This window comes from Lathyrus oleraceus, unplaced genomic scaffold (genome assembly GCF_024323335.1).
Source record: "Lathyrus oleraceus cultivar Zhongwan6 unplaced genomic scaffold, CAAS_Psat_ZW6_1.0 chrUn0146, whole genome shotgun sequence".
Classification (NCBI taxonomy): Eukaryota; Viridiplantae; Streptophyta; class Magnoliopsida; order Fabales; family Fabaceae; genus Lathyrus; species Lathyrus oleraceus.
The window spans coordinates 37,285-65,052 of record NW_026112537.1 but is presented as its reverse complement, the minus strand read 5'-3'; the positions used below and the strand labels follow the sequence as shown (position 1 = coordinate 65,052).

Below are 27,768 nucleotides of genomic sequence, written 5' to 3'. Positions count from 1 at the left end.
GAGATCACTTGGGCAGTGTTCAGAGAGAGATTCCTGAGGAAGTACTTTCCAGAGGATGTCAGGGGAAAGAAAGAGATAGAGTTCTTAGAATTGAAGCAGGGCAACCGGTCTGTTACTGAGTATGCTGCTAAGTTCACAAAGCTGTCGAAGTATTACACTCCCTATGATGAGGCTACTGGGGAATTTTCAAAATGTGTGAAGTTCGAGAACGGGTTACGTCCCGAGATCAAGCAGGCTATTGGGTATCAGCGGATTAGAGTGTTTTCTGACTTGGTTGACTGTTGCAGGATTTTTGAACAGGATACCAAGGCCAGAGCGGAGACCTATCAGCAGAGGGTTGATAGGAAAGGCAAGAATCAGAATGATCGTGGGAAGCCGTATGCAGCTGGCAAAGGTTTCCAGAGACAGAGTGGGATGAAGAGACCTAGTGGGGGAGACTCTAGTGCCCCTGCTAAGTGTTACAGATGTGGTCAGGCTGGACATCGTATCCATGAGTGTACCAGTACTGAGAAGAAGTGTTTCAAGTGTGGCAAAGGTGGCCACTTGGCTGCAGAGTGCCGGTTGAAGACTATGACTTGTTTCAACTGTGGAGAGGTGGGTCATATCAGTCCACAGTGTCCTAAGCCGAAGAAAGAGAACCAGTCGGGAGGCAAGGTCTTTGCTTTATCGGGTTCTGAGACTTCTGCAGATGATCGTTTGATCCGAGGTACGTGTTATATTAATGGCTTTCCTCTTGTAGCTATTATTGACACAGGTGCGACTCATTCCTTTATATCTTTGGATTGTGCTGTGAAACTTAAATTAGAGATATCTGAGATACATGGGAGTATGGTGATTGATACTCCTGCGAAGGGTTCAGTGACTACTACTTCAGTTTGTTTAAATTGCCCTTTGAGTATTTTTGGTAGAGACTTTGGGATGGACCTCGTGTGTCTTCCACTAGTGCAGATTGATGTTATCCTGGGTATGAACTGGTTGGTGTTTAACCGAGTTTATATCAACTGTTTTGATAAGACTGTGATCTTTCCTGAGATTGAGGAAGGAAAGAGTTTGTTTCTATCAGCAAGGCAGGTGAATGAGGCAGTAGTAGATGGGGCAGAGTTGTTTATGCTGCTAGCGACTTTGGAGGCTAAAGATAAACTGGTGATTTGCGATCTAGCTGTGGTGTGTGATTTTCCTGATGTGTTTCCTGAAGAAGTGAATGAATTACCGCCAGAGCGTGAAGTTGAGTTCTCGATTGATTTGGTACCTGGTACTAGGCCGATATCGATGGCTCCGTACCGTATGTCTGCTGTTGAGTTAACTGAATTGAAGAGTCAGCTGGAAGATCTGTTGGATAAGAAATTTATTCGTCCGAGTGTGTCACCGTGGGGCGCACCAGTGTTATTGGTTAAGAAGAAAGAAGGTACTATGAGGTTGTGTGTGGACTACAGGCAACTGAATAAAGTGACGATCAAGAATCGGTATCCTTTGCCGAGGATTGATGATTTGATGGATCAGTTGGTTGGTGCGAGCGTGTTCAGCAAAATAGATTTGAGATCGGGGTATCATCAGATACGTGTGAAAACTGAGGATATTCAGAAGACTGCTTTCAGAACAAGGTATTGACATTATGAGTATTCTGTAATGCCTTTTGGTGTGACTAATGCGCCTGGGGTATTTATGGAGTATATGAATAGGATTTTCCATCCGTACCTAGACAAGTTTGTTGTGGTGTTTATTGACGATATTTTGGTGTATTCGAAATCTGAAGAAGAGCATGTTGAACATTTGAGAGTGGTTTCAGGAGTTCTACGAGAAAAGAAGTTATTTGCTAAACTGTCCAAGTGTGAATTTTGGTTAGAAGAGGTTAGTTTTCTTGGTCATGTGATTTCAAGAGGTGGTGTTGTTGTTGATCCTTCTAAGATAGAAGCGGTATCTAAGTGGGAAGCTCCGAAGTCGGTTTCTGATATAAGGAGTTTTCTTGGACTTGCAGGTTATTATAGGAAATTCATTGAGGGATTTTCTAAGTTGGCGTTAACGTTGACGATGTTGACTAGAAAGGGGCAAGCGTTTGTTTGGGACTCAAAATGTGAAGAAGGTTTCCAAGAGTTAAAGAGAAGGTTAACTACTGCTCCTATTCTGATATTACCAAGTCCATCGGAACCATTTGAGGTTTACTGTGATGCTTCATTGTTGGGTTTGGGTGGTGTTTTGATGCAGAATAAGCAGGTTGTAGCTTATGCTTCGAGACAACTGAAGGTTCATGAGAGGAACTATCCGACACACGATTTAGAGTTGGCAGCTGTGGTATTTGTTCTGAAGTTATGGAGGCATTACTTGTACGGGTTAAGATTTGAGGTTTTCAGTGACCATAAAAGTTTAAAGTATTTGTTTGATCAGAAAGAGCTGAATATGAGACAGAGGAGATGGTTAGAGTTTCTGAAGGATTATGACTTTGGTTTGAATTACCATCCGGGTAAAGCAAACGTAGTGGCTGATGCATTGAGTCGGAAATCATTGCATATGTCTATGTTAATGGTTAAGGAATTGAATTTAATTGAGCAGTTTAGAGACTTGAGTTTGGTGTGTGAGAGTACTCACAATAGTGTTAAATTGGGAATGTTGAAGTTAACGAGTGGTATTCTGGATGAGATTAGAGAGGGTCAGAAATCCGATATGCTTTTGGTTGATAAGTTGACTCTAGTGAATCAAGGTCAAGGTGGTGAATTCAGAGTTGATGCGAATGGTGTTTTGAAATTTGGTAATCGGGTGTGTATTCCGGATGTTACCGAACTTAAGAAGAGTATTCTTGAGGAAGGACATCGTAGTGGCCTGAGTATTCATCCTGGGGCTACGAAGATGTATCATGATTTGAAAAAGTTATTTTGGTGGCCGGGAATGAAAAGGGAAATTGCAAGTTTTGTTTATTCTTGTTTGACTTGTCAGAAGTCAAAGATTGAGCATCAGAAGCCGTCTGGGCTAATGCAACCGTTGGCTATTCCAGAGTGGAAGTGGGATAGTATCAGTATGGATTTTGTTTCTGGTTTACCGAGGACAATTAAGAATTTTGAAGCTATTTGGGTGATTGTTTACAGATTGACAAAATCGGCTCATTTCATTCCGATCAGGATGGATTATCCGTTAGAGAGGTTAGCTGAGTTGTATATTGAGAAAATTGTAAGTTTGCATGGTATTCCGTCGAGTATTGTTTCGGACAGAGATCCTAGATTTACATCGAAGTTCTGGGAAGGTTTGCAGAGGGCTTTGGGAACTAAGCTGAGATTGAGTTCTGCATATCATCCGCAGACTGATGGTCAGACTGAGAGGACGATTCAGTCACTGGAGGATCTTTTGAGGGCTTGTGTTTTGGAAAAGGGAGGTGCTTGGGATTGTTATTTACCTTTGATTGAGTTTACCTACAACAATAGTTTTCATTCGAGCATTGGTATGGCACCGTTTGAAGCTTTGTATGGTAGGAGATGTCGGACACCTTTATGTTGGTATGAGTCCGGTGAGAGTGTTGTGGTTGGACCGGAGATTGTTCAACAAACTACGGAAAAGATTAAGATGATTCAGGAGAAGATGAGGATTGCTCAGAGTCGTCAGAAGAGTTATCACGACAAGAGGAGGAAGTCACTTGAGTTTCAAGAGGGAGATCATGTGTTTCTTCGTGTTACTCCGATAACTGGGGTTGGTCGAGCTTTGAAGTCGAAGAAGTTGACACCTCGATTTATTGGTCCTTATCAGATTTTGGAGAGGATAGGGGAGGTAGCCTATCGTATCGCTTTACCGCCGTCACTTGCGAATTTGCATGAGGTTTTTCATGTGTCTCAGTTGAGGAGGTACATTCCTGATCCGTCGCATGTGGTCCAAGTAGATGATGTACAGGTGAGAGATAACCTGACTGTTGAAACATCACCTATAGGATCGAGGATCGAGAGTTGAAGCAGTTGCGGGGTAAAGAGATTGCCTTGGTAAAGGTAGCTTGGGGAGGACCAGCAGGTGGCAATGTGACTTGGGAACTTGAGATTCAGATGAAGGAGTCTTATCCAGAGTTATTCGCTTGAGGTATGTTTTCGAGGACGAAAACTCTTTTAGTGGGGGAGAGTTGTAACACCCCGATAAAATATGATAATTATTTAATTTAAGTTAATAGTATATTTATTAATTTAATTAAATAATTGGAATATTATTGGATTATTATTATTGGAATAATAAAGTTGGAATATATATAAAGAGTTCCATTTGGTAAAAAGGGTTTTTCACGTGAAAACCAGAGAAGCGACAGAAAGTGAGAAAAGGGCAAAGAGGAAGAGCAAGAGAACAAGGGTTGAAGAAGGGAAAAGCTTGAAGTTAAAGGATTTGCCGGATTAACTCAGGTAAGGGGGGTTTATCGTCGTTTAATGGGTATTATGGATTAACATGTGATGGGTAGTAATAAGCCATTGATTGACTCTAATTAGGTTTTGAGAAATACCTTTGAATTGGGATGAATAAGTTAAGTTAAAACTATGAATGAACCTATAATTGGATGAGTTGTAATTTCCTGGACGTGTAGCTTTTTACGGAATCGAAATCGGAGGTCCGGAAGTCCTCCAACGGCGAAAAATGCGGGTAATCCTGCATTCTGTTCGTGTTAGCGCAGGAACAACTTTCTGTCTTGCGTTAACCGGTTAACCCAGGGTGTTAACCGGTTAACACTGTTATGATTTAGAAAAATTAATTTCTGTTCTGCGTTAACCGGTTAACCCAGGGTGTTAACCGGTTAACACTGTTAAAAATTGCCAGAAAGCGTGTTCTGTGTTGCGTTAACCGGTTAACCCAGAGCGTTAACCGGTTAACACTGTTTGAAAAGTGAAAAATTGATGATTGGCCTATATCGGTGTATGATATGGTAGGGACCTTTTCCCGTTGTTTTGAGCAGTATAGGTATTAGTAGAGTGTGCTAATACTGTGATTTATTATTTGGCATGATATGAATATGATTCTGTGATAAATATGCTGATGATGTATGATGGTATGCATAATGCTGTGAATGTATCTGTTATGTTTGAAATTATGAATGGACTGTTTATGGCTTAGAGTGTGAGCATATGTCTATCTTGGATTGTTGTTGATGGTTGCATGCTAGGTGATTTAGCGTGCATAGCGTAGCCTTTATGGTGGTAGCTAATTCCCATGGTGAGGAATTAGTGAGTGAGTTATTGTGGATTGTTGTTGATGTTTGCATGCTAGGTGATTTAGCGTGCATAGCATGGACTTTATGGTGGTAGCTAATTCCCATGGTGAGGAATTAGTGAGTGAGTCACTAGGTCTCAAATGAGTGGGACTAGTGAGCTTGGTAGCCGTATCTGGATTTGATCGGTGAGGTTGAACTATGTGTTCACGAATAGTCGGTACCGCATGCATGGAGTCTCATTGCATAATGTATGTATGACGTATAATATGAATGGATGTGTTCCAATATTACACGTGTGTTTTGTGTTGTGTTGTGTTGAGTATGATTATGAGTTGATGTTGCCGTTGCTTAATGTGTGATATGATTAGGGTGATGAAATGTGTTAATTTACTTAGCATTACATGATATTTTATAATGCTTATTATATTGATTGAGGAACTCACCCTTACAACTATGTTTCAAGTAACGAGCAGTGATTGAGTAGAAGCTAGTGCTTGGGAGTCTAGTGTAGTTCCTTAGTGGGTCATGCTCTGGTATATGTAACATCGGGACGGGATGTTTACTTTGTTTTCATTTGTGGTTGTTGAACAGTTTTACATGTAATGTGATTACATGGTTTGCATGTTGTTAGATTTCTATCCGCTGCGGATTGTGCAATGCCTTGTTTTGATTAATAAATGAGCATGACCAGTTGTTTTGATGAATGGTGTGAAGTGTCAAGTGTGACACCCTGAAATTGCATATCTACTCTGATTTATATTTTGTTGTTTTAATTAATTATTGGGGTATTTTAGAAGGGTGTTACAGTCACCGTCTGCGGAGAAGAGGATATCTTTGTCAGCCACCTTTCATCCTTCAAGTATGTAGAGATGGATGGTGAAATATGGGAGACGCCGAGTCAAGCATTCGAAACTGTTAAGGTGGAGAATGCTCTTTTTGCAAAAGAAGAGGAGAAACCGTCCATCTCTTCGTACAAGCAGGCCACCGAGGTGGTGAAGAGTGGGGAAGCTCCTGGTTGGGGGAAGATGATGGACATCTCCGCCAAGAAAGACCGCTTTGGAGTGGGTTATCAGCCGGGCAGAGGCTCATCTGGACAAGGAAAAGGACGTCGTCCGACCGTCACATTCACCAGTGCTGGCATGTTGGATCCAGATCACATCTGTATGGTGGGTGATGAAGCTGATAGCGACTGCGAAATCGACCGATGGATAAAGCCATGCGCACCAGGGATGGGAGTCCAGAACTGGAAGGTTGAAAAGATCATCACGGTCACTCTACTAGAAGAGTAATATTTTCCTGTTTTTGATGTTATTTGCATGAAAGCCATGCGTGTTGCCCGACACGTAATGGTCCATTGTAAGGGCCACCTCATGTTTCATTTTGCAAATTTGCATCATAAATAAAAGGATGTTTTTCAGTTAAAAGCGGTGTTCCCTGTTTTTCATTTATTTTTACAGTTTAAAAATAAAACAAAATAAAAATGGCAATGTCTTCATTTTTCTTTTTTATTTTGTCTCGCTCCGGTTCTAAAGCAATGCATGAATCAACATTCATGCAGATGCGATTTCTCGCCGGATCTCATTGATAACAATCCTGTTACACCCTCATATGACTTCGACAATCCGATCTATCATGCCGAAGAAGAAGGCGAAGAAGATTGTGAACTGCCAGGGGAATTAGCCAGGTTGTTGAAACAAGAGGAGAAGGTGATTCAGCCGCACGAAGAGCAAATCGAGGTTGTGAATCTGGGTACCGACGAGGTCAAGAAAGAAGTGAAAATTGGGGCTGCTTTGGAAGCGAGTGTCAAGAGCAGAATGGTAGCATTGTTGAAAGAGTATGTCGACATCTTTGCCTGGTCTTATCAAGATATGCCAGGGTTGGATACCGATATCGTTGTGCACAAGCTACCGTTGAGAGCGGATTGTCCTCCAGTGAAGCAGAAGTTGCGCAGAACTCGACCTGACATGGCAATGAAAATCAAAGAGGAAGTGCAGAAGCAGTGGGATGCTGGTTTCCTTGCTGTTACTAATTATCCGCCTTGGGTCGCGAACATTGTGCCCGTACCGAAGAAAGATGGGAAGGTGAGAATGTGTGTGGACTACCGGGATCTGAATAGAGCTAGCCCGAAGGATGATTTTTCGTTACCTCACATTGATGTGTTGGTAGATAATACAGCTCAATTCTCGGTGGTTTCCTTCATGGATGGCTTTTCTGGCTATAATCAAATCAAAATGTCGCCAGATGATATGGAGAAAACAACGTTCATCACACCGTGGGGCACTTTTTGTTACAAGGTGATGCCATTTGGTCTCAAGAACGCCGGTGCTACTTATCAGAGGGCCATGGTGACTTTGTTTCATGATATGATTCATCATGAAATCGAATGCTATGTTGATGACATGATAGCAAAGTCCCAGACGGAAGAGGGGCATCTGGTAGATCTGGCCAAGTTGTTCGACCGGCTGAGACAGTTCAGACTGAGGTTGAATCCGAACAAGTGCACTTTCGGAGTGCGGTCCGGTAAATTGCTGGGATTCATTGTGAGTGAGAAAGGAATCGAGGTTGATCCTGCTAAAGTAAAAGCAATAAGAGAAATGCCTGAACCGAGAACGGAAAAAGAGGTTCATGGTTTCTTAGGTAGATTGAACTACATTTCACGGTTCATATCTCATCTAACAGCCACGTGTGAACCAATATTCAAGTTGTTAAGAAAAGATCAAACGGTCAGGTGGAATAATGATTGCCAAGCGGCATTTGAAAAAATAAAAGAATATTTGCAGGAGCCTCCGATTCTGATGCCTCCTGTGGAGGGACGACCGTTAATCCTGTACTTGACGGTTCTCGAGGGGTCTATGGGGTGTGTATTGGGGCAGCATGACGAGTCTGGTCGAAAAGAGGATGCCATATACTACCTTAGCAAAAAGTTTACCGACTGTGAAACAAGATATTCACTGCTCGAGAAAACTTGATGTGCTTTGGTCTGGGCTGCTCGCCGACTGAGGCAGTATATGTTGGTTCATACCACTTTGTTGATTTCTAAGATGGATCCAATAAAGTACATTTTTGAGAAGCCAGCATTGACCGGACGGGTTGCGAGGTGGCAAATGATTTTGACTGAATATGATATACAGTATACCTCTCAGAAAGCAATCAAGGGGAGTGTATTGTCTGATTACCTCGCCCAACAACCCATTGAGGATTATCAACCAATGAAGTTTGAATTGCCTGATGAGGACATCATGTTTCTCAAATCGAAAGATTGTGAGGAACCAATCCCGGAGGAGGGGCCTGACCCTGAATCCGAATGGATTCTGATGTTTGATGGGGCCGTTAACATGAATGGTAGTGGTGTTGGTGTTGTTTTGGTTACGCCGAAAGGATCCCACATTCCTTTTGCTGCCCGGCTAACATTTGAGTGCACCAACAACGTGGCTGAATACGAAGCTTGTATCTTGGGGATTGAAGAGGCGATTGATTTGAGGATCAAGAACCTTGTTATATATGGAGATTCAGCTCTGGATGTAAATCAGGTAAACGGAAAATGGTATACGCATCAGTCTCATTTAGTTCCATACCGGGATTATACGAGGAGATTGTTGACGTTTTTCACCAAGGTGGAATTGCATCATGTGCCTAGGGAAGAGAATCCTTTGGCAGATGCTTTGGCTACTCTGGCTGCCTTGATTAAGGTGCAGTGGTGGAATCAGTTCCCCAGTGTGGAGGTGGGACGTCTAGATAGACCGGCTTATGTGTTTGCTGTTGACACAGCGCCTGATGATGAGAAGCCGTGGTATTACGATATCAAGCGCTATCTGGAAACTCAAGAGTATCCTGAGGGAGCATCCAAGAAGGACCGGAAGACTCTGCGGAGGTTGGCCATGGTGTTCTACCTAAATAAGGATGGGGTTTTGTATAAGCGGAATTTCGATTGGGTTTTGCTCAGATGTGTTGATGATAAAGAAACAAGCCAATTGATGAAAGAGGTTCACGAAGGATCGTTCGGTACCCATGCCAGTGGGAATGCAATGGTGAAGAAGCTGCTGAGGGCAGGTTATTATTGGATGACAGTGGAGGCTCAATGTTTCAATTTTGTGCGGGAGTGTCATAAATGCCAGATTTATGCTGACAAGGTGCACGTGCCTCCAAATCCTTTGAGCTTAATGTCGTCTCCGTGGCCGTTCGCTATGTGGGGCATTGATATGATTGGGAAGATCGAGCCTACGGCTTCGAATGGACACCGGTTCATATTGGTGGCTATTGATTACTTCACCAAATGGGTAGAAGCAACCTCTTATACAAACGTGACGAAGCAGGTTGTCGCCAGATTCTTGAAGAGAGACATCATTTGCAGATATGGGGTTCCCGAGAGAATCATTACTGACAATGGTTCTAATCTGAATAACAAGATGATGGCGGAACTGTGCCGGGAATTCAAGATCGAGCATCACAATTCTTCTCCTTATCGTCCGAAGATGAATGGGGCGGTTGAGGCAGCCAATAAGAATATTAAGAAGATTGTGCAAAAGATGGCCGTGACTTATAAAGACTGGCATGAGATGTTGCCGTTTGCATTGCATGGGTACCGAACTTCGGTGCGTACGTCTACTGGGGCAACGCCTTTCTCCTTGGTATATGGAATGGAAGCTGTGCTACCGGTTGAGGTTCAAATTCCCTCTTTGAGAGTCCTGATGGACGTGAAATTGCAAGAGGCTGAATGGGTAAGGACTCGGTATGAAGAGTTGAGCCTGATTGAGGAAAAGAGGTTGGAGGCCATCTGTCATGGGCAGTTGTACCAACAGCGGATGAAGCGTGCTTTTGACCGAAAGGTACGACCTCGTATGTATCACGTAGGTGATATGGTGCTGAAAAGGATCCTTCCTCCTCAAAACGATCGTAGGGGCAAATGGACACCTAATTATGAAGGTCCATTCGTGGTCAAGAAGGTTTTCTCTGGCGGAGCCTTGTTGTTAACGACCATGGATGGCGAGGATTTTCCATCCCCTGTGAATGCGGACGCAGTTAAAAAATACTTCGTATAAAGAGACCCGCTGGACGAAAAGAATAAAATAGTCCAGGCAAAAATGGGCATCCCGGCGAACCGAAAAAAAATGAGAAAGGTTCGGGCAAAAATTAGGGATAAAGATAAAAGGAAAATTGTACACCCGGCAAGTCGAAAACCTGAAAAGGCGGCTTGGGCAAAAAAGGGTATCCCGGTGGACTGAAAACCCGAAAGGGCGGTTCAGGCAAAAGAGGGATTGAAACGAACAACTGCGTCCAGCATGATCGTTTGCTTTGGTTAAGGCACCAGGATAATCCCCGGTAGGGATCGGTCGGAAACGTCTTGTTCAGAAGGCAGAAAGCAAGGAAAGTCTGAGGACATATGGGGTGTAACCGAGTTGGAACTCGATGAGATTACGGTTTCACATTGCCATTAGGATAGATTTTTCCTTTTATGCGCAATTACCTCTTTTCAGGAATTGCTTCCTTTGTATTGCTTAATTTGAGCCACACTTTTTCAATCAATAAAATGCATATTCAGTCAAATAATTTTGTTTTTTGTTTTTCATTACCGCTTTGATTGCAAAAAACATCCAATTGTTTGTGATGAAGAATCTTTGCATTTTAAGACGTACATGTCCCTTCCAATGCATGCTTATAAGATTGAAATTTGAAATCTTATTCGGAAGGTTGAGTGTCCCAAGTGTTGAAATCTTGACACACCTGGGGCACGGTTTTATCTAACGATCTCTTTTGCAGGTACTGTTAGATATTTTCACTCACTTGCAGGTTGTGATGTGGAGGCTTTTGATAAAAGAATCCCCACAGAGTCCAATCAGGGACGAGTAGATTGAAGAACGGTGAAAAGACGACGAAGGACGTACGACGATCCTGGATATTAATCAAGAAGACTCTTCAAAGTCTGAAGATTGAAAAGTCTGTGTAAATCCCAGCGAGTTCGCTCTCCGTCGAGCGCGGAACGGTCGGGAATACAAGGTGATGAATCAGAAAAGTCCAGACGAGTCTGGGAGTTCTCAAAATTGGAAAGCTGACAGTGGATTTGGATGATGAGTACCAATGGGTCGACGAATCGACGGGTGTTTGGTGCCAGATTTTCCTCATCTCCCCGAGCAGAGTAGGGACTATTTCCCCAGCAGATCCAAGGACTATGGCTTCCCTAGCAGGGTCAGGATGGTTATCCCTAGTAGGTTTCAGATCAATGCTTCCCCAGTCGCCAGGCCTGAAGGTTGTTATTTCCCATCGGAGGTATCTGTGTGCGGTGGTTCCTCAAGCAGAGTTGGGCTTTATATCCCCAGCAAGTCAAAAACCGTTGTTTCCCCATAGAGTGCATTGGTGGTTCTTATCCCCAACGAGATTCCCCGAGCGGATTGGGTGCAGCAGCGCTATTCCCCAGCAAGGGTTGCCTTTTCCCAGCAGCAGTGCTATTCCCCAGCAAGGGTTGCCTTTTCCCGGCAGCAGCGCTATTCCCCAGCAAGGGTTGCCTTTTCCAAGCAGCAGTGCTATTCCCCAGCAGGGTGGAGATCGGAGTATTGGCGAGTTCCTCAGTAGAGTGTCTCGAGCTCCCCAGAAGAGTCCCTTGAGGGGGATGCTTTTTATGCATTCATCATGTAGCTAAGCATAGCATATTGCATAATAAATCGCGTAGCATTTCCATGATTATGGAGCATTACGCTAAAAAATATCATGCATCATTATTGCAAGCATAAGCTAGTCTCAGATCGTGGTTACCGTTTGAGAGGTGATTTTGCCCGAAGGTGAAGGTGTTACTCCGAGGAGTTTAGCATCATGATTCTGAACCAAAGGTATTCCCCAGTAGTGCGATATTTGAGGAAGAGTTTCTGTCGAGCAGAGATGGAAATGATAATACAAGAAAGTTTCGGGGTCCAAAAAGAAAGACAAGAAAGAAATAATCCCCAGCGGAGCATAAATTGTTCATCTGTTAGGGATTGAATAGAGCATAGCCGGTTCGTGGCTTGTTATCCCTAGCATGGGTCGTTGGCATGCGTGCTGTAACACCCCAATAAAATAAAATAATTATTTAAATTGAGTTAATAGTATATTATTAATTTAATTAAATAATTAGATTATTATTATTGGATTATTTTAATTATTGGAATAATATATAAGTTGGAAATAAGAGAAAGAGTCTCATTTTGGAAAAGCAGAGAAACGATCGTGAAAGTGGAAAAGGGCAAGAGAAAGAGCAAGAGCTGAAGGTTGAAGAAGGAAGAGCTTGAAGCTTATAGAGTTGCCGGATTAACTCAGGTAAGGGGGGTTTATCGTTGATTGATGGGTATTATGGGATAATATGTAATGGGTAGTGATAAACCTTGAATTGACCCTAATTGGGATTCGTGAATGCTGAAATTACGTTGGATAAGTTGTGTAAAAGCTGAAATTTAATCGGTAATTGTGTGAGTCGTGTTTTCCCGATCGTATAGCTTTTTACGGAATTGGAATCGGAGGTCCGGAAGTCCTCCAACGGCGGAAAATGCGGAGAATTCTACATTCTGCCTTGTGTTAGCGCAGGAACAACTTTCTGTCTTGCGTTAACCGGTTAACCCAGGGTGTTAACCGGTTAACACTGTTGTATTTGTTGAAATATTGCTGTTTGTGCTGTGTTAACCGGTTAACCCAGGGCGTTAACCGGTTAACACTGTTGTGAATTGCCAGAAAGCGTGTTTTATGCTGCGTTAACCGGTTAACCCAGGGCGTTAACCGGTTAACACTGTTACAGAGTGGAAAAATTGGCTTTTTAATGTTGTATACTTAATTGAGAGTTGGCCTATGTTGGCATATGATGTAATAGGGATTTTATCCCGCTGTTTTGAGCAGTATAGGTATTAGTAGAGTGTGCTAATACTGTGTTTGATTGATTTACATGATAATGATGTGTTGATGATGTATGATGGCATGCATAATGACGTGAATGTATATATTATGCATGTGTTTGTGAATGGACTGTTGTATGGCTTAGAGTGTGAGCTTATGTCCGTTGTGAATTGTTGTTGATGCTGCATTGCTAGGTGAGTAGCGTGCATAGCATAGCCTTTGGGGCTGTAGCTAATTCCCATGGTGAGGAATTAGTGAGTGAATCATTGTGGATTTGTTGTTGATGTTTGCATGCTAGATGATTAGTGTGCATAGTCTAGCCTTCGGGGCTGTAGCTAATTCCCATGGTGAGGAATTAGTGAGTGAGTCATTAGATCTCAAATGAGTGGGACTAGTGAGCTTAGTAGCCGTATCTGGAGTTGATCGGTGAGCTTGAGCTATATGTTCAAGAATAGTCGGTACCGCATGTGTTGAGTCTCATTGCATAAATATATGTATGGCGTATAATATGAATGGATGTATTCCAATATTATACGTGTGGTTGTGTTGTCGTTAAGTATGATTTGAGATTATACTGGTGATTTTATGTTGTTGTTGAGCATGATGTTTGAGTTGATGTGCTGTTACTGAATGTATGTTGCAATTAGGGTGATTGATGTGTTAAATTACTTAACATGACATAATATTTTATAATGCTTATTATATTGATTGAGGAACTCACCCTTACAACTATTTTTCAGGTAACGAGAAATGAGTTGAGTAGAAGCGAATGCTTGGAGTCTAGTGTAGTCTCCTTAGTGGGTCATGCTCTGATAGATGTAACATCGGGAGGGAACTTTTAATTATGTTGTTACAGATTGTTGAACCAGTTTACATGTAGCGTGTTACATGTTTTGATTGATTTGAATTATATCCGCTGCGATTTATGCAAATGTTTAAATTGAGTAAATAAAGAGCATGACAGTTATTTTGAAATATGGTGTGAATGATTGTGTGACACCCTTGGTGCATAATTACTCTGATATATGTTTATTATTTTAATTAAATATTTGGGGTATTTTAGAAGGGTGTTACATTAGTGGTATGAGAGCATAGTCGGTCGAGTCGAGTCGTAATTATTCTGTTTCCCCTGTACGGGATAGGTGTTGTGTAACCCTATCAGTACTTATTGTTTTAGCTTGTTGGGTTTTCAGAATAGAGATGGCTGGAAGAGGTAGAGATGATGTTGCGATTGCTGAGGCTCTGGGTATGCTAGCTGGAGTACTTGGAGGGAATCCGAATGTTGTGGGAATGGGAGCTGCTCGTCAACTGAGTGAGTTCCAGAAGAACAATCCTCCAATGTTCAAGGGAGCATACGATCCAGATGGCGCTCAGAAGTGGTTGAAGGAGATCGAGAGAATCTTCCGAGTAACTGAGTGTGCCGATAACCAGAAGGTCAGGTTCGGTACGCATATGCTGTCAGAGGAAGCTGATGATTGGTGGGTTGCTACCCGCACTGAGTTGGAAACGGCTGGTAATGCTGAGATCACTTGGGCTGTGTTCAGAGAGAGATTCCTGAGGAAGTACTTTCCAGAGGATGTTAGAGGAAAGAAAGAGATAGAGTTCTTGGAATTGAAGCAGGGTAACAGGTCTGTTACTGAGTATGCTGCTAAGTTCACAGAGCTGTCAAAGTATTACACTCCCTATAATGAGGCTGCTGGAGAATTTTCGAAGTGTGTGAAGTTTGAGAACGGGTTGCGTCCCGAGATCAAACAGGCTATTGGATATCAGCGGATCAGAGTGTTTTCCGACTTGGTTGACTGTTGCAGGATTTTTGAACAGGATTCCAAGGCCAGAGCAGAGAGCTATCAGCAGAGGGTTGATAGGAAAGGCAAGAACCAGAATGATCGTGGAAAACCGTATGCAGCTGGCAAAGGTTTCCAGAAGCAGAGTGGGATGAAGAGGCCTAGTGGGGGAGACTCTAGTGCTCCTGTTAAGTGTTATAGATGTGGTCGGGCTGGACATCGTGTTCATGAGTGTACCAGTGCTGAGATGAAGTGTTTCAAGTGTGGCAAAGGTGGTCATTTGGCTGCAGAGTGCCGGTTGAAGACTGTAACTTGTTTCAACTGTGGAGAGTTGGGTCATATCAGTCCACAGTGTCCTAAGCCGAAGAAGGAGAATCAGTCGGGAGGCAAGGTTTTTGCTTTATCAGGTTCTGAGACTTTTGTAGATGATCGTTTGATCAGAGGTACGTGTTATATTAATGGCTTTCCTCTTGTAGCTATTATTGACACCGGTGCTACTCATTCTTTTATATCTTTAGATTGTGCTGTGAAACTTAAGTTAGAGATATCTGAGATGCGTGGAAGTATGGTGATTGATACTCCTGCAAAGGGTTCAGTGACTACTACTTCAGTTTGTTTAAACTGTCCTTTGAGTATTTTTGGTAGAGACTTTGGGATAGACCTTGTGTGTCTTCCATTAGTGCAGATTGATGTTATCTTGGGTATGAACTGGTTGGTGTTTAACCGAGTTTCTATCAATTGTTTTGATAAGACTGTGATATTTCCTGAGATTGAGGAAGGAAAGAGTTTGTTTCTATCAGCAAGGCAGGTGAATGAGGAAGTAGCAGATGGGGCAGAGTTGTTTATGCTGTTAGCGACTTTGGAGGCTAGAGATAAACTGGTGATTTGCGATCTAGCTGTGGTGTGTGACTTTCCTGATGTGTTTCCGGAAGAGGTGAATGAATTGCCGCCAGAGCGTGAAGTTGAGTTCTCGATTGATTTGGTACCTGGTACTAGACCGATATCGATGGCTCCGTACCGTATGTCTGCTGTTGAGCTAACTGAATTGAAGAGTCAGCTGGAAGATCTGTTGGATAAGAAATTTATTCGTCCGAGTGTGTCACCGTGGGGTGCACCAGTGTTATTGGTTAAGAAGAAAGAAGGTACTATGAGGTTGTGCGTGGACTACAGGCAACTGAATAAAGTGACGATCAAGAATCGGTATCCTTTGCCGAGGATTGATGATTTGATGGATCGGTTGGTTGGTGCGAGTGTGTTCAGTAAGATAGATTTGAGATCTGGGTATCATCAGATACGTGTGAAAACTGAGGATATTCAGAAGACTGCTTTCAGAACAAGGTATGGACATTATGAGTATTCTGTGATGCCTTTTGGTGTGACTAATGCGCCTGGAGTATTTATGGAGTATATGAATAGGATTTTCCATCCGTACCTAGATAAGTTTGTTGTGGTGTTTATTGATGACATTTTGGTGTATTCGAAATCTGAAGAAGAGCATGCTGAACAATTGAGAGTGGTTCTAGGAGTTCTGCGAGAAAATAAGTTATTTGCTAAACTGTCTAAGTGTGAATTTTGGTTAGAAGAGGTTAGTTTTCTTGGTCATGTGATTTCAAGAGGTGGTGTTGCTGTTGATCCTTCTAAGATAGAAGCGGTATCTAAGTGGGAAGCTCCGAAGTCAGTTTCCGAAATAAGAAGTTTTCTTGGACTTGCAGGTTATTATCGGAAGTTCATTGAGGGATTTTCTAAGTTGGCGTTACCGTTGACGATGTTGACTAGAAAGGGGCAAGCGTTTATTTGGGACTCGAAATGTGAAGAAGGTTTCCAAGAGTTAAAGAGAAGGGTAACTACTGCTCCTATTTTGATATTACCAAGTCCGTCAGAATCATTTGAGGTTTACTGTGATGCTTCATTGTTGGGTTTGGGTGGTGTGTTGATGCAGAATAAGCAGGTTATAGCTTATGCTTCGAGACAACTGAGGGTTCATGAGAGGAACTATCCGACGCACGATTTAGAGTTGGCAGCTGTGGTATTTGTTCTGAAGTTGTGGAGGCACTATTTGTATGGATCAAGATTTGAGGTTTTCAGTGACCATAAAAGTTTAAAGTATTTGTTTGATCAGAAAGAGCTGAATATGAGACAGAGGAGATGGTTAGAGTTTCTGAAGGATTATGACTTTGGTTTGAATTACCATCCGGGTAAAGCAAACGTAGTGGCTGATGCATTGAGTCGGAAATCATTACATATGTCTATGTTAATGATTAAGGAATTGGATTTAATTGAGCAGTTTAGAGACTTGAGTTTGGTGTGTGAGAGTACTCACAATAGTGTTAAATTGGGAATGTTGAAGTTAACGAGTGGTATTCTGGATGAGATCAGAGAGGGTCAGAAATCCGATGTGCTTTTGGTTGATAAGTTGACTTTAGTGAATCAAGGTCAAGGTGGTGAATTCAGAGTTGATGAGAATGGTATTTTGAGATTTGGTAGTCGGGTATGTATTCCAGATGTTACCGAACTTAAGAAGAGTATTCTTGAGGAAGGACATCGTAGTGGTTTGAGTATTCATCCTGGAGCTACGAAGATGTATCATGATTTGAAGAAGTTATTTTGGTGGCCGGGAATGAAAAGAGAAATTGCGAGTTTTGTTTATTCCTGTTTGACTTGTCAGAAGTCGAAGATTGAGCATCAGAAGCCGTCTGGGCTAATGCAACCGTTGGCTATTCCAGAGTGGAAGTGGGACAGTATCAGTATGGATTTTGTTTCTGGTTTGCCGAGGACAAGTAAGAATTTTGAAGCTATTTGGGTGATTGTTGATAGATTGACGAAATCGGCTCATTTCATTCCGATTAGAATGGATTATCCGTTAGAGAGATTGGCTGAGTTATATATTGAGAGGATTGTAAGTTTGCATGGTATTCCGTCGAGTATTGTTTCGGACAGAGATCCTAGATTTACATCGAAGTTTTGGGAAGGTTTGCAGAAGGCTTTGGGAACTAAGCTGAGATTGAGTTCTGCATATCATCCGCAGACTGATGGTCAGACTGAGAGGACGATTCAGTCATTAGAGGATCTTTTGAGAGCTTGTGTTTTGGAAAAAGGAGGTGTTTGGGATTGTTATTTGCCTTTGATTGAGTTTACCTACAACAATAGTTTTCATTCGAGTATTGGTATGGCACCGTTTGAAGCTTTGTATGGTAGGAGATGTCGGACACCTTTATGTTGGTATGAGTCCGGTGAGAGTGTTGTGGTTGGACCGGAGATTGTTCAACAGACTACGGAAAAGATTAAGATGATTCAGGAGAAGATGAGAATTGCTCAGAGTCGTCAGAAGAGTTATCACGACAAGAGGAGGAAGTCACTTGAGTTTCAAGAGGGAGACCATGTGTTTCTCCGTGTTACTCCGATAACTGGTGTTGGTAGAGCTTTGAAGTCGAAGAAGTTGACACCTCGATTTATTGGTCCTTATCAGATTTTGGAGAGGATAGGGGAAGTAGCCTATCGTATCGCTTTACCGCCGTCGCTTGCGAATTTGCATGAGGTTTTTCATGTGTCTCAGTTGAGGAGGTACATTCATGATCCGTCGCATGTAGTCCAATTAGATGATGTACAGGTGAGAGATAACCTGACTGTTGAAACATCGCCTATGAGGATCGAGGATCGAGAGTTGAAGTAGTTGCGGGGTAAAGAGATTGCCTTGGTGAAGGTAGCTTGGGGAGGACCAGCAGGTGGCAATGTGACTTGGGAACTTGAGAGTAAGATGAAGGAGTCTTATCCAGAGTTATTTGCTTGAGGTATGTTTTCGAGGACGAAAACTCTTTTAGTGGGGGAGAGTTGTAACACCCCAATAAAATAAAATAATTATTTAAATTGAGTTAATAGTATATTATTAATTTAATTAAATAATTAGATTATTATTATTGGATTATTTTAATTATTGGAATAATATATAAGTTGGAAATAAGAGAAAGAGTCTCATTTTGGAAAAGCAGAGAAACGATCGTGAAAGTGGAAAAGGGCAAGAGAAAGAGCAAGAGCTGAAGGTTGAAGAAGGAAGAGCTTGAAGCTTATAGAGTTGCCGGATTAACTCAGGTAAGGGGGGTTTATCGTTGATTGATGGGTATTATGGGATAATATGTAATGGGTAGTGATAAACCTTGAATTGACCCTAATTGGGATTCGTGAATGCTGAAATTACGTTGGATAAGTTGTGTAAAAGCTGAAATTTAATCGGTAATTGTGTGAGTCGTGTTTTCCCGATCGTATAGCTTTTTACGGAATTGGAATCGGAGGTCCGGAAGTCCTCCAACGGCGGAAAATGCGGAGAATTCTGCATTCTGCCTTGTGTTAGCGCAGGAACAGCTTTCTGTCTTGCGTTAACCGGTTAACCCAGGGTGTTAACCGGTTAACACTGTTGTATTTGTTGAAATATTGCTGTTTGTGCTGCGTTAACCGGTTAACCCAGGGCGTTAACCGGTTAACACTGTTGTGAATTGCCAGAAAGCGTGTTTTATGCTGCGTTAACCGGTTAACCCAGGGTGTTAACCGGTTAACACTGTTACAGAGTGGAAAAATTGGCTTTTTAATGTTGTATACTTAATTGAGAGTTGGCCTATGTTGGCATATGATGTAATAGGGATTTTATCCCGCTGTTTTGAGCAGTATAGGTATTAGTAGAGTGTGCTAGTACTGTGTTTAATTGATTTACATGATAATGATGTGTTGATGATGTATGATGGCATGCATAATGACGTGAATGTATATATTATGCATGTGTTTGTGAATGGACTGTTGTATGGCTTAGAGTGTGAGCTTATGTCCGTTGTGAATTGTTGTTGATGCTGCATTGCTAGGTGAGTAGCGTGCATAGCATAGCCTTTGGGGCTGTAGCTAATTCCCATGGTGAGGAATTAGTGAGTGAATCATTGTGGATTTGTTGTTGATGTTTGCATGCTAGATGATTAGTGTGCATAGTCTAGCCTTGGGGGTTGTAGCTAATTCCCATGGTGAGGAATTAGTGAGTGAGTCATTAGATCTCAAATGAGTGGGACTAGTGAGCTTAGTAGCCGTATCTGGAGTTGATCGGTGAGCTTGAGCTATATGTTCAAGAATAGTCGGTACCGCATGTGTTGAGTCTCATTGCATAAATATATGTATGGCGTATAATATGAATGGATGTATTCCAATATTATACGTGTGGTTGTGTTGTCGTTAAGTATGATTTGAGATTATACTGGTGATTTTATGTTGTTGTTGAGCATGATGTTTGAGTTGATGTGCTGTTACTGAATGTATGTTGCAATTAGGGTGATTGATGTGTTAAATTACTTAACATGACATAATATTTTATAATGCTTATTATATTGATTGAGGAACTCACCCTTACAACTATTTTTCAGGTAACGAGAAATGAGTTGAGTAGAAGCGAATGCTTGGAGTCTAGTGTAGTCTCCTTAGTGGGTCATGCTCTGATAGATGTAACATCGGGAGGTAACTTTTAATTATGTTGTTACAGATTGTTGAACCAGTTTACATGTAGCGTGTTACATGTTTTGATTGATTTGAATTATATCCGCTGCGATTTATGCAAATGTTTAAATTGAGTAAATAAAGAGCATGACAGTTATTTTGAAATATGGTGTGAATGATTGTGTGACACCCTTGGTGCATAATTACTCTGATATATGTTTATTATTTTAATTAAATATTTGGGGTATTTTAGAAGGGTGTTACACGTGCCGTCTCATGTATCACTGTTTTGTTATCTCTGCCGATGCTGATAGGCATGAAGGTTTTCCGGTATCCAGACCGAGGTGGCGTTCAGGCCAGTTGATGGTTTTCAGGTCAGTTGGGTTTTCAGACCAAGCATCCGATTTCCAGATCGAAGAAGTTCTCAACAATCAGGACGAAGAACTTGTGGCGCTCAGGCCAATTTCCGATTTCCAGATCGAGGAAGTTCTCAACAATCAGGACGAAGAACTTGTGGCGCTCAGGCCAATTTTCGATTTCCAGATCGAGGAAGTTCTCAACAATCAGGACGAAGAACTTGTGTCATTCAGGCCAGTTTCCGATTTTCAGATCGAAGAAGTTTCCGACGATCAGGTTGACGTACTTGTGGTTTTCAGACCAGTTTTCCGGTGATCAGACCGAGGCGGGTATTCAAACCGATGTGGCACTCAGGCCAGTTTCCGATACTCAGATCGAAGAAGCTTCCGAAGTTTAGGTCGATGCAGCTTGTGGCATTCAGGCCAGTTTTCCGGTATCCAGACCGAAGTGGTGTTCAGGCCAGTTGAAGGGCAATCAGGCCAGTTGAAGTGGTGTTCAGACCGAAGTGGCAGTCAGGCCAATTCCCCGGTATCCAGACCGAAGTGGTGGTCAGACCAAATTGGCGATCAGGCTAATCTTCCGGTATTCAGACCAATATCAACACTTTCCTATTCTGATGTTCAGTAGTCAGATTGACGAGCGGTGTTCAGGCCATGGTTATTCCTGTGCTGCCATTTATTTTGGTATCCAGGTCAATGTTTCTGTTTCGGTGATCAGGCCAATTTTCTCCGTACCAGACGGATTTTTCTTTCAAGATTGCTTCTTTGCCAATTCTGACAGGCACTATTGATTGTTTTCCCATCGGAGTGCAAATTGTTCGTCTGTTCTTGGTATTCAATCACTCTTCACCCTGATCATCTGAAAGCCGAGGCTATTCATATCGACAGGTTCACAGTGGATTGAATAGGGGCAGCTGTAACACCTCAAAATTTGCCCTCCTCTCTTGGGACTAGCTTAGCATATTGCATTGTATTTGTAGGTCATTAGGCATTGCATTTTTTGCATATCATGTGGAAACATTGAGCAAGTCATCCTCCTAGGTCTTGATCAGGAGATAAAGAGGTTAAGGGATTCAAGCTGAGGGTTTCATTGAATGGATCACTAGCCATCTAAGGGTGTGTGCTTCAAGTTAGGGTTTCATGGTTCCTCAAGGGGGTTGAGCTTTATCTTGGTTGAAATGGTACATCATCATCATCATGGTCTTGTCATCACCAAGAGATTCATTATGCTTGATCAGATTCCTTGGGATTAGGGTTTTGACCTCTGGTCAACCCTAATCATCTGCATTGTGCCAATCAGGGCTTGTCAAGGAGATGAGGTCTTCATTGAGATGAGGGATCATCATGTGGTTTCATTGAGCTTATGGAAGCTAGGGTTTCATGTTTGAGCCATTTCATCAGGAGATTGAAGCTCAAGTTCATCAGTGCATAGCCAATTCTTCTATCAGTCAACAAAAGTCAACCAAAGGTCAACTGTTGGATTTGGAGGTGGGAGAGGGTTAGAGACACTTCATTCATGTCCAAACAAGTTTCATTTGACATTTCAAACATCAACAATGAAAAAAATAAAGTCAGATGAAAACTTTCCAAAAATAGAAAGTGACTTGTAATTCAAAACTGCCAAAAATGGAAAGGTTTTCTCCTCAAAATTACATGTCCAAAAATGCTTCAAATGAAATTTTGTCCAACATGAAAGTTGAATATCTTGCTCTCACCTTTACAAAAAGTCCAAGAACATGAATTTCTCATTTGTGGTTGGCAAGTTATCATCAAATCATTGTCAAGAAAAGTTGAATTTCAAAAGTGCATAACTTTTGAACCAAATGGCCAAATGAAGTGGGACTTTTTGGAGCAAATTTCTTTTGATCTCCTCTATTCAATTCATGCATCACATTTCATTAAAACTCATCACACAAAAAGTGCATTTTTTAAGTGAACCTAATTTGAAAATTGGAGGGAAAAAGGTGAATTTGAAAATTAGGCATGGTATTCAGTCAATTCCAATTGCATTTGCTTAGAAACAACATTTCCAAGTGATCCAAGGCAGAAATTGGCACTGTTACATTGATTTTCACAAGTGAGGGTGAATTGGCCAATTTGCAATTTGCACATACACTTGCATTTTCATTAACCACTTGCATTAACACTAATCATGATTACCAACATCATTAACATCACATATATAAACCTAATTCTAACTGTTTTTGTGATTAACACTTCATAATTCAGAAATCTAGATCTAGATCTCAAGAACTCTTCATTTTTCCTCTCAACTTTTCTTCATTTTTCTGCACGAACCTTGCATCATACTTGATCTAATCTTCATCCATGTGCATAATTGAGTGGAATTGAAGCAAGGAATCATCACTTTCAAGCCAAATCGTGGACTGTTGCAAGTGAACTCATCCATGGCAGTTTGAGTTTTCATCAAGATCGTGCATAATTAACATCAAAGCTTTCATCCAAAGCATCATAGGAGAGCTGGAGAGCATCTGTTTCAGCATTTCCAAGCCAGAAAGCATCGAATTCAGTTCTGTCATCACTTGAAGGTTAGTTTTCGACCTTAACAATTCTTGAAATCAATATATGCTTTGGATAGATCTTTGAGAGTAGGTCATGCTGCAAGTTGAATCATTGATTTTCATTAAGATTTGAACAAGTTATGTGGATTAGAAGTTTGATGAGTGAAAATGTTTTCCTTCGAAACTCTTAATCTAGGAAGAATTAAGCTAAATTGATTTGTGATTCATGATGTATGTTGAAAAAGGATTCCAATGATATAAAGTTTGTCAAAATCTGGTATAAAAGTTCTTGAGCTAGGGTTTAGGATGAACGCGCGATGAACATTTGAATTTCAGTTTCCAGGTTTTCTTTGATTCATGACCAGCGTGCCTTGCATGAATTTCGTGTTTCTGGACCATGCAGCCATTCACTCCGCGCCATGTACTTAAGTGAAAAGCGGCGTTTCACTTAAGTAGCGCCAGATTTACCATTTTGCCATTATCTCATTTATTTCCTTTAATTCAATTTTCTTTTTCAATTTTCATTTCACTTCATATGCCAATCTTACAAAAATCATAAGTCCTTCAATATTTGTCCAAATGATGTGGGATTTTTTGCACTTTGTTCCTCATGATCTCTAGAATTTTATGGTGATTTTTCCAGAATTTGTGCACGTGTGGATTTTTATTTTGGCTAGGGAATGTTCATACATGTGTCATCTTGCTATGCCTTGCCATTTTGCTTGTGAAATGATGATGCTCAATCCAATGCCTCTCAACTTTTTTGTGCTTAAACTAGACATGTTCATGAACATTTTGGTATAGAGTTTGTGATTTTTTCTTTCCTGGTTGATGAGATATGATTTTTTGAATAGAGGTGTGACAATGTGTGTCATACCATTTCTTGTCCAACTTGTGGATTTTAATTACCATGCCATATGAACTTGAAATGATCTGAATTTTTGCATGTTGATCTTCTGGATGTTAAGTTTGAGTGTGAATTTTTGTGGATTTTTTGAGTGCATTTCCAATTTGTTTGAGAATTTCCTTTCTGTTTGACCATTTGTGAACCTTTTGTGAGTCATGATTTTAGATGATTTGTGAAATTCTTGATATGTATTGGATGGACTTGAAATTTTGTTGAGTGATTCTAGACACATTGAAGTTTGTCATGGATTTGGTTTGATTCATTTATCTTGTGCAAATTCTGTTTTGTGCTTGCTTGAAGTTGATGCATGATTTGGTGCCTTGTATGAGCTTGTTTTGCCTTGCCTTGACTTATGGATTTTATTTGACTTGCTTCCAATTGTCCAAATGGCTTGAAATTTGGTGTGTAGATCATGTTATGAATGCTGTTTGACCATGATTTTTCTGGAGATTTATTGATTTGTTTTTGATTGGATTTGGATTGATTCATTCTGTTTGGTCCAATGAGCTTCCAACTTGCATGTTTGGCCTTAAATGCTTTGTGAAATGAAATTGGTGTGTGATATGAATGTGAGACCACTTGGACATTGTTCTAATTTGATTGAATTTGATTTGTGCCAATTTTCATGTTCTGTTTTGACAGTTGCTAGACCCTTTTTCTTTTTGTGTGTGTTTGCTTGACAGTTGCTAGGCTCGAGTGCCAGACCCCTTAGTAACTTGTTTGTGTGTTATCCTTCTTGTGTGTTAGGAGATGGATGTAAGACCAGCGATTGGCGTTCCGTATCCTATGCTTGTTTGTGTGCTTGGAGTCCGATATAAGCCCAGCGATTGGCATTCGGTTTCCAGTTGTGTTTGAGTGTTTGTTTTGACGTCTCAGCGTCTGTGCGTGTGTTTTATTTCGGCGTGCGTGAGCCGAACTACGGTAGCTCTGATTCTCATTCCAGATGAGATACGTAGGCATAGGATGCGACGTCCTAGCGAGCTCGTTCCTCTCTTCCCCCACCTGTGTCTTATTCTAGTGTGTGTATGATGTTTTGAGCAGCGTTTTAGCAACCTTTTTCCTATCTTTTTGAGCGTGGATCACGTCGAGTACGACGGACGTGAGGGGTGCTAATACCTTCCCCTTGCGTAACCGACTCCCGATCCCATCTCTCTTTGGTCGCGAGACCATGTCTTTTCCAGGTTTACTTCGAGCGTTTCCTTTCCCTCTTTTGGGATAAATAACGCACGGTGGCGGCTCTGTTTGTTTTTGTTTTTTTCCCGCCGGTTGTTTTTCGCGGATGCGACACCTAGGGAGGAAATTGTTCCCCTTGATTGGTTGTATTAACCATCTTTTTTGTGTATTTTCTTTTGGTTATAGGTTGCGAATTGTTGGCTATCTTACCACTTCTAAGGTTCATGCAACATTATGCTTTTTTAACTAAAAAGAATAACAACAATTTTGTATTGTAAAAGTAAAGCAAACTATTATAATTAACAGTTCTTTTGACACCGTCCCACTGGGCGTGCCAATTTGTTTACCAGTAATTTCTGACAAACAACCGCTAGTCCTCCAATATTATTAATCTTGGTAACTTACAGGATCGACTAGATTGATCCTAGGACATGTGTCTCAAGAACTAGTGTTATGGTGATTTGATTCATGATTAAGTTTGTTTCTGGTTTATGAATGGTAATTAGGGTTTTTTATCTAGCGTTAATGGTACAAAGTAAAAGGTGTTTCGACAATAAACTCTAAACGAAATCTAAAGGCTTATGACTTTAAAGATAAAGGATAAATGGCAGTAATTCTGTAAAAAGGCTTTTTTAAAGATAACAAAGGTAATTGGCAAAAGTAAAGATAAATAACTTGAAGTAAAAGGTTTTAAGTTTGAAAAGGTGCTGGAAATAAAGGTTTGACGAAATGTAAATGTAAAGGTAAAAGCAATGATGAAAGACTTTGAAGATAAAGGCAATTCGAGAGAAGGCTTAAATAGAAATAAAGACAGTAAATGGTTTAATTTAAGTAACCTGCATTAAAAAGATAACATGAAATGTAATCATGGTGTTCTTCATACATACATTTTCAGCAAAGACTCGTTTCTCTCGCTCCGGTACTTTGAGTATTTTTAGTGAATTTTGTATATTAGTTTGAACACACGAAATCTAAAAACTAAGACTCCTATTTATAACAATTCAATCCTAACGGTCTCTACACAGATGATTGCCACGTTCGACGTTTTCAAGCGATGTATGTCTCAGATGCTTCCACGCGTTCGCCTGACGAAACTACTTCGTTTGAATTTCAAATCTTTCCCGCTCGAAGCTTCGAATCTGCTAAACGCCGATGTCGAAGAGAACTTGTGGAGATCCTAAAATCTTCTAAGTCTTAAGCTTCGACAAAAAGGTCCTTTCTCCCAAGAAAAGGATTTAATAAATAGCTTCACAAAGCCATTTTTATATTATTCTCCAAAACATAATATTTTCAAAGAACTTCAACCTAATGGTCGAAATCTCCAGCTAACAAACGCAAGTTGCATTGTTCGCCACCACCCGAGAAGCAAAAGATTCGAGAGTCCAGGCTTAATATACATGCATAGATAGTGGTCTAATGACAAGGGCCAACGACGGAAGCTCGGGACGGGGCCGTATGATGCGAAAGTCTCACGTACGGTTCCCTGAGAAGGGAGTGGCTACCTACTGGAGCTTCGACCAACCACCACCGGTAAATTCTGCTTTGGGGCCACCCCTTACTCTACCATTATTATAGGGGTATGGGGTTTGAGACAAAGAAAGATCAAGGCAGCATATCAATTTTTCCTTTATACTTTACTTGGATCTATTTTTATGTTATTAGCTATTATGTTGATTCTTTTCCAAACAAGGACCGCCGATTTACAAATATCATTAACCACAGAATTTAGTGAGCAGCGCCAAATCTTTCCATAGATTTCTTCTTTCGTCGCTTTCGCTGTCAAAGTGCCTATGGTACCAGTTCATATTTGGTTACCCGGAGCTCATGTAGAGGCACCTACGGCAGGATCCGTCATCTTGGCAGGAATTCCTTCAAAATTGGGAGCCCACAGGTTTTTAAGATTTTCAATACCCATGTTTCCCGAAGCAACACTTTGTTCCACTCCTTTCATTTATACTCCAAGCGCGATTGCTATAATATATACTTCCTTGACCACTTCAAGACAGATCGATCTTAAGAAGATCATTGCTTACTCCTTAGTAGCCCATATGAATCTGGTGACTATTGGTATGTTTAGTCGGGCGGCGGCCGTTAGGTCACCTATTTTTAGTTATGGACACAAAAGACAAGGCCAAAACATGTGTGTCGGACGTGCGACCCATCAACCTACTAGCAATGGAGGAGAAAACATAGCATGTCACAACAAAAGCTTGATTCAAGGCGTCAGCAAAACATTTCCGTCCGTTCCAAAAACAAAAGCCCCTTAGCGCCCCGGGACGGGAGTGGGGGACACCCTACGCGCAGGCAACAACAGCACCGGCTCTACGAAGTCAGAATCTAATCTTTGTGTTGGCTTTCCCAATTCATTAGTGAATAAGAATTCAAGGGCTAGAAGCAAGCGCTTCTAGCTGTTTCGCCTGCTTCTTCTTATTTATTGTGGCTATGTTAGCGTGGCGGAAATGAACGAAAAACGAGATGAACGTGCTATTTAAAAATCGATTGATAGATAGCCTGATCCGTTCTGATAGATCGAAAGAGTAGGAATGCGATA

At 41.3% G+C, this 27,768-nt stretch overlaps 1 pseudogene; it reads left to right on the top strand.

Annotated features, from left to right (window-relative positions):
* LOC127112534 (NADH-ubiquinone oxidoreductase chain 4-like) overlaps positions 1-27,757 on the top strand; it is a 53,264-nt pseudogene extending 25,507 nt beyond the window's left edge.
* Positions 27,758-27,768: the final 11 nt, after the last annotated feature.